This window comes from Papaver somniferum, unplaced genomic scaffold (assembly GCF_003573695.1).
Source record: "Papaver somniferum cultivar HN1 unplaced genomic scaffold, ASM357369v1 unplaced-scaffold_125, whole genome shotgun sequence".
Classification (NCBI taxonomy): Eukaryota; Viridiplantae; Streptophyta; class Magnoliopsida; order Ranunculales; family Papaveraceae; genus Papaver; species Papaver somniferum.
Window position 1 is genome coordinate 14,479,739 of NW_020621603.1, and position 8,447 is coordinate 14,488,185.

At 35.2% G+C, this 8,447-nt stretch overlaps 1 pseudogene; it reads right to left on the minus strand.

Moving 5' to 3' along the window:
* Positions 1–908: 908 nt before the first annotated feature.
* LOC113331532 lies at positions 909–4,484 on the minus strand (annotated as a pseudogene).
* Between the last annotated feature and the right edge of the window lie 3,963 nt (positions 4,485–8,447).

Genomic DNA, 8,447 nt, shown 5'->3' on the forward strand with positions numbered 1-8,447 from the left:
TCCATATTTCGCAACGGCCATGTAGCGGTCGCAACTGCTTGGAGTTGTTGTGGCAAAAATACAGTAATCAGCTAACAGTAGCTAAACTTGTTCGCAACGGCTTAGACAGTTACGGAATCGGAAAAAAATACTTGGCGGAACCGAAACCGTTGCGAAAAATATTCGCAACAGCTTCGTACCTATTGCAAAAAAAAATGCAACGCCAGCAGTTGGCTGCTTTAGCTAGTCTCGTTTGCAACTGAATGAAGCCGTTGCTAAATCGCAAAAATGGTGTAGTGTCATTCTAATTGTAAAATTATCCCGATACATTCTAGAGATCAATAATATTTCACCCTTCGGCGTTTTGTCCATGGACGTGGGCCATTAGAGCCGAACCACGTTAAATCTCATGTCACGATTTCTCTTTGATCTTTGATCTATGATCCTTGATACTCGTAATTTATTAGTTTGTTCCTTGTGATATTCAGATGCAGAAAATTCTAACTTGAAGCTTGAATTACCATCATCATTCCAACTGAACCCTGAAGGACAACTATATAACTTTAGGGATGATAAAACCCATGAAAAGTTTCAGCCTGGTTAGGTAGGGGAATTGCATTGCGACTTGGATGGTTTACCCAAGTATTATGTTCGGGTTGAAATATTCCCTGATTTCAAGGTGGAAGTAAATTGGCTTCAATCTTGCGCTGCATCAAAAGGTTTGATCCGATGTAATGATGAGAATATGCCTTTAAGCTGTGGCATGTTTGAAACTCACACTTTTATGTTTGAAACTCACACTTCTGATAATACGACTTATTTCTCTCATCACTTAACAGGAGTTTCTAATGCTACGGAAAACAAGTTTGAGATCTTCCCAAGGAAAGAAAGACGAGGGGTGGGCATTATACAGAAACTTTAGTCCCAGCATGTCATAAATGATTTAAACTTCACTTGTGGATCTTTCTTGACACAATACATCACTTTGTTTTTTCCTTCTCATGCCTTCTACATAATCTACTATTTTTCCTTTTCTCCGTCTTCTACACTACCAAGAGAGAGCGGGCTGAGCAGCATACTAAGTAAAGCAGTGGAACTATGGAAGGATCAACAATGCAACATTTAAATTGATTGCTAAGGTTAAGCAAACACTAAAGAGAAACAAAATTTTCTTAATAGAATAATGACTCGTAATAAGATCTGAAAAATACGATCATTATCTGGTAACGCAAAGCCATTTTCTTGAGGTTTCGTCAGCAAATTCTCCTTCTATAGGAACGTGCCAGGATCCTTTCTCTGATTCCTGGAAGCAATAAACACAGACTAACACTCAAATCTTAAGGAAAGATGCAGTAGCAGGCAATTATGTATGAAAAACTGGAATCTTATATTTTTTACCTGAATGACCAAGGAATATGAAGGTGGCATTTTAAGACGCAAATTAGATTTCACCAAGGTATAATGAACCTGAAAAGTAAAGGTTAACTTCATGAAGAAACTGAAAAGTAATGCAGTCCAAAATTTGAGACAAGGTTCAAAAGGTAAGAATTTAATATCACGCACCTGATGTCGCTCTTTCCACTTCAGGAAAAAGCTACTCCCTAAGAACTCAAAAATGTGATCTCGCATTTCATCATTTGTCACAAGCGAACATTTAAGTTTGACGGCAGCATAAAGCCAGTACCTGAGCAACAAACCAAATGTCATCTACAAAACTTAAAAATGAGGGGAAAAAAATTCAGTGAAGCTAGAACAAGAATACTTGAGAAATTCAAAAAAAAAAAAAAAAAAAAAAAAAAAAAAAAAAAAAAAAAAAAAAAAAAAAAAAAAAAAAAAAAAAAGCGGCAGGGCCTCCATATGGCCAAGCAAAAAGAAGTGACAATTCAGCTAAAACGGAAAAGCAAAGAGCACAGGGTATTCATTTTATATACCAATCATCATTTGAACCATTTGGAGTTGTGTACAGTGGCCCTTGAGCCCTCCACCAATCAAGTATCTTTCTATTGGAAGGATTAGCTGCAAGTGACCGATAACGTTTATTGTGCAGAATAATAAGGGGCCATTTCCTTTGGCTTGTTTCATACAGCTCTTTCACGACAGCTTCCAGCTGCTCTATTCCAATTTTGAGAAAATTGACATATTAGTTATTTTCGATGGTATAATATAATGAACAAAGAGAAAATGAAATCAGTAACTCAAGATGAACCTGGGAAATGCTGAATCCGCCATCTGCAAAGTTTTGCTGGTGAAGTGCGACGTTTGCTCCATCAACTATAGCTTCATAATTAGAATTTCTGTCCAGCCACGCCTAAACAAAGGGTATCTAACATATTACTAACTGGCGAAGAATAATAAACATGATATCTTACAAACTGAAAATCATAGCTTGCATCACGTTACAAACTGTTGCAGAAGTTCCTTAGGAATCTAACAGTGACTTAATTCAGAGGCATAATCATGTGAGTTAGACGAAGACAAAGAATTACTCACCTGAAAATCACTGAAATTGGACTTGGCTTCCCTTTTCATGGCTAGTGATGCTATCATATCTGCAAACTTCTCAGTCTCAACCCGATTAATATCAACACAATCTAGACGCTGACCACAATTACAACAGCACCCCTCTGAACTGACAGTTGATCTACTAACAACCCATTTCCCCTCCCCCAACCATCCCTGCCCATGGAAACCTCCTCCATTCTTGAACATAACAGCTTTAATCCTATTCTCATCCCAATTCAAACAACCCACTTCCGAACTAAATTTACTAGAAAACCAACTTTCAATGATGTCCGAAGTTTTCACACTAGTACATCGCACACAATTTCTCAGTTTGTGCAAGTACGAGTAAACCTTCTCTTGATTTCCAGTTTCAACGCTCACTTTTTCAACAACGCAGCTAATTCAGATTCCTCAAGATGAATCCCTAACGAAACCATATAATCCTCAACTGCGTAAGCCTTTTCCGCCTCTATCTTATGACAAAAGGAAAACAACGCCGGATCACAAGTTCTCAACCTAGGTACCGCATTATATTCCCCCATAGTTTTCACAAGTTCAAAAGCAAAGTCACTATCTCCTTTCGCAGCAGCGAGTCTTGAAACTGCCGTAATTGTTGCTTCAGTTGGATTAATACCCTTTTCTAACATTTGATTATATATGCTAAAACCTTTATATATAGCAGGATTTTCTACTGCATCCCCAGCTTCTGGTGACCCCATATCAGGAAGTGAACTCGAACACAGATAAATAAGTATATTATAATGATTATGATTTAAACGAAGGTTCTGCGAAACAGCTGTTTCATATAATGCAAGTGCACCAGCTAAATCATTGTTTTTTGAACATGTACCTAGTTCATAATAAAATTGCCCTTCTGGTAATGGGTTCTTCTTCCTTTTCTTCGTCTGAGGATTTGCACACTTGACAACCTCCATATCTCAGATTTCCAAATAAAGCAATAACCCAAACTCCAAAGCAACAAACAGAGTTCCGAATTTAAGCCGTTCGCTATTACACCTAGAATTTCAATAAAACAATTCATGAATTAAAAGAATGCAAAATCTTATAAGAATCAAATCAAAACTCTTTCTTGATAACACATATGACGAAAAATAAATCAAATTTTCACAAAACAATCTCTAATGTGTATAAGTATTTAATCAATTGATTGAATCTAACTAAAAGCAAGATCCATGAGTTTTAAAATCATTAACCCATGTTATAAATTTCAACTGCATTATAGAATATCAAGTGAATAGACTAAATTTCTGTAGTAGCAAAAGAATGTTACGTTTATTCAGTTATCAAAAGAGCAATATAATGTTTGTTCAGTAGTATTCATGTTTAGCATATTAAGATAAAACGATTATGGCTGAACCTATTCACGATAACTCTAGGATCATAAACACAGAACAGCTAAAGGATCGCCCCACAAAAGAGGAGTAATAACTGTATAGCACATACACATTACAGTGAGCCTATCTGTAAACCCAAACTACCAGCAGAATTATACAGGAACACAAACCAACTACTCTAGATATAGACCTAAATCTATAGATTCAATAACCATCATACAAAAATTAAAACAACAACTACCATTCCATGGAAGGGTCTTCAACAGTGAATTCTAGGGTTTTCGTTTTCAGTTTCACAACAATTTCTAATCAATTTTGGGCATAAAAGAAAAAAGAATGGATTTTTCTAAATCATAAAAAACCCATTTCTAAACAAACAAGACTCATCGTATTAACATCATAATCTTCACAACTAAAAAGATATAGAATCATCCAAGGAGGCGAAATTTCAATCGGTCATATCAGTTAAGTAAAGAGAAATACAAGAACTTATTAAATGAGAAAGTAAACTTACTGGTGAAAATGAGTGTGGAGACAAGGATTGAACTTTTTTCGTTTTCCCCAATTCCTAGGATCTCCACCTTAGAGCCGAGTCAGTGAAGTGTAGAGAAAAAACTAAGAACAAACGCAGGTATTTTTCAGTTGCCGTGATGGCCGACATGGCCACATTAGTATTGGGCCTAAGGAGTCTAAGGACACGGAGAAACTGACGGGAGGTAGCCTATAGACTTTATTTTTTATTTGGGTGACTTCCGGAATTTCTCTCAAAGTAGAAATTTCTAGTGATTCTATGAGAGTGTGGTAGAGAGTCTTTGTGATTTGTAGAGACAAAAAATTGAGATTCGTAAGGAGTCGCTGTAATTTGTAGAGACAAAAAAATCTATAATATCTAATTCAAAATTCAAGAAAATATCTACCGATTACTTTATTATGCACGTTATAATCTAATTAAAAGTACCATGAATACCTGGTAAAATATGTATTCATTGTCAAAATAAATCTCACGGTTTTCTTATGCATAAGTTTTCATATTCTATTTATTCCACTCATCCTACATTTTATTTGCTACGCTATCTCATTAATGGTTTACTGCGCAAATGGCCCGTTACTTGGTCATTAGCTCAAACAAAGAAAAGAGAAAAAAAAATTGTCCTATTCTCAGAAACAAATATTTGCCAAAGTTTCCTAGTCTCCGAAATATTATCTCTTGGTGAGAGATTTCTATCATGCCTATTTTCCTTAAAACGTATTTCCAAATCTCTGAAAAAACAACAGGGGGTGAGTCAAATAATATTTTTATAGACTGTCATAGATTTTTTTAGAACATACGATTGGGGATATTGAAACTAATTGGGGGTATAAATTACTTCCGCCAACCAATAGTGTTTGGTAAGGGATGTTTTCTGGAGGCAAAAATACGAAATACCCTTCCCTCAAAATAAAAATCTAAAAACTTAAAATCAAAAAACAAAATCATATCCCCGTTTCCATCTTCACTTCTTATTAATTTCTTTGAGGTTAAGGTTTTGATAACCAAATATTCCCCATTACCTTTCAAATTCTAAATTTTCCTCACTTCCTTTCAAATTCTCTTCTCCTTCTCTGCCGGCTCCTCAGTTTGAAAACAATTTTTTTCTTTTTTTTACATTCAGAAGTAATGAAGACCAATACGGAAGTGATGAAGACTATGCCGATAGTGATGAAGACCATGCCGAAAGTGATGAAGACCATGCCGGTAGTGATGAAGGCAATGCCGGAAGTGATGAAGACCATGCCGGTAGTGATGAAGAAAATGCCGGAAGTGATGAAGACCATGCCGGAATTGATGAAGACCATGCCGGAAGCTAATTTTTTAGTGACATGTTCTTCTTATAAGTCTCTACATTCCAACCAAAAATGAGAGCATCCGAGATGTATAAAGCCACCATCTACGATTTTGAATATCAGTCGTTGAAGATATGTGTTCAGGAGGTTGCTGGGTTTGCTCTTTATGAGAAAAGCATTTGCCGAACTTCTCAAGGTTGGGAAAGATAATCGTGCTTTGAAATGGAAAAGCTTAATATGCACGATGTCAAAGAAGAAGAGAGAGAAGATATAAAAATTCAGATGAGTTCGAGTGGATAAGTAATTGGTCATCACCTCAAACAAAAAGAGAGAAAAGAAAATTGTTCCTACTTTCAGGAAAAAAAATTCCTTAAATTTCCAAATCTCCCAAAATATCACCTCTTAGGGAGAGATTTCTACCATGCATATTTTCTTTAAATAATCTTCCAAAATTGCTGAAAACAACAAATCAATGACTTTCAGTTCTCCTTCGAATAACGGGGGTGCTGGAGTGACTCTTATGAAATCCTAATCCAATAACATGGAGTTTCATAGAATTTAAAAATGACTTAAAAAAAGTATAACAGGGGCTAGTCAAATGAGATTTCTATAAAATTTCATAGATTCTTTATTTGAGTGACTCCCGGAGACTCTCTGAAAGTTTAAATATTTCTAGTGATTCTTACAGGGGGTTAGTTAATTAAGATTTATAGGAAATTTTAGAGATATCCCAAATCTATTGTTAGTCGATAGGGAATCTTTGTAAATCTTTAAGAGTTTTTGTTATTAGACAGTGACTTTCTGAAAGTCTTTAGAATTCTTTGTTGTTGGATTTGGATTTTCAAATCAATGATTTAAGGTTACTGGAGATTTATATAGAAACTTTTATGTCAACATATAACAAAATCTCTCCAAAATAGATGATATTTGAAGAGATCTTTGGTTATTTTAAAAAAAAATAATAAATCAAATAAGTTATAATGAAGTCCATGCAAACAAAAAAAAAAACAACAACTAATGTTATCTTTCAAAAACTCTACATTATGTGAGATTTCAACCAATGCATCATGTTTGTGTTCAATTGGGTTTGATTTTTCGGTTGTAAAAATAGTCACAATTTTTGTTAGGAAAGCATAGGGTTATAATTTAAAAGAACGTGCGATTGGGGGATATCAAAACTAATTAGGGTATAGAGGAAAAGGACAAAAACTGGATCGAAATATCAAATCAGGGCACCCCTTATCTAATTATTTTTTAAATTCCTAATCTACCCTTTACTAATGAGGTTTAGTGTTTAATTATACTTAGGAAAATCATAAGATTATTTGATAAATGATTTGTGTATTATTTAGTTTTGGGTGAGGTGAGAGTTGAATGAGGGAAAAAAATTTGAGAGTGAAGTTTTTTTGGTGAAAATGGTAGATGATAGTGAAAAGAGAATTGCTGCTGAATCTTTAGCTCAACTATAAAAAGAAGTTTCTTTGAATTCTCCATTTTTTTCCTCTGAAAAAGCTCGGTGCCAGCGTAGAAGAAGTATGAATACCATGCCGGCATATGTTGGAAATTTTCATAAATGTTTGCCTCTACGCAGAGTTTTCTACGAGAAAATTGAATTTCAGTCCGTTTTGATTTTTTTTTCTGGTTTTCAGTCCACTGCCGGCAGAGTCAGTTAATTATCGAGCATGCCGGTATAGCTACCGGCGTGGTATGTTGCTTGAATTTCTTTGTCGTCACATGATGTAAAGTATCTAGAAACTTGAAAAAAAAATTCACTTGAGTGCCGGCATTGATAGATTTCTATCGAGCATGCTGGCACTTAGTTACGGCATTGAATGTTAGTTACCAAGCATGCCGGCACCATTTTCCGGCATGGTCTTCATCACTTCCGGCGATGTAAAAAAAAATTATTTCTGGCATGGTCTTCATTACTACCGGCATGGTCTTCATCACTTCCGGCATAGTCTTCATCACTACCGGCATGGTCTTCATCCATAGTGGCATGGTCTTCATCACTTCTTGAATTTTTTTCATCACTTTCGGCATGGTCTTCATCACTTCTTGCATGGTATTCATCACTTCCGGCATGGTCTTCATTATTTCCTGCATGATATTCATCACTTCCGAATGTAAAAAAAAACATAATCGATTTCAAATTGAGGAGCCGACAGAGAAGGAGAAGGCAATTTGAAAGGGAGTGGGGAAAATTTAGAATTTGAAAGGGAGTGGGGAATATTTAGGTTTCAAATCCCTAACCCTAAAAGAGATTAATAAGAGGTGAAGATGGAAATGGGGGATATGATTTTGTTTTTTGATCTTAAGTTTTTTGATTTTTATTTTGAAGGAAGGGTATTTTAGTATTTTTTCCCCCAAAAACACCCCTTAGCAAACACTATTGGTTGGGGGAAGTAATTCATATCCCCCATTAATTTTGATATCCCCCAATTGCACGTTCATAATTTTCCATTATTTATATTCTTCTTGTTTTTTTTGTATTAAATCATTGAATCATTTATCGTATATTAATTTTATAAGTGATTTTTGAAATCTTTTTTCATTCTTATTTGACGCATATGAAGTAAAATTTCTATTTATTGTTTGTCTCAGTAACTCACTGAGATTTCCTAAAAATCTCTCAAAGGGTCCTCCAAAATCAATAAACTCATAAAGAATCTCCCCAAGTCTCTTGAACGCGCAATTGGGGGATATGAATTACTAACAATAGTGTCCGCTAAGGAGTGTTTTTTTGGGGCCGAAATACTAAGATACCCTTCCATCTAAATTAAAATT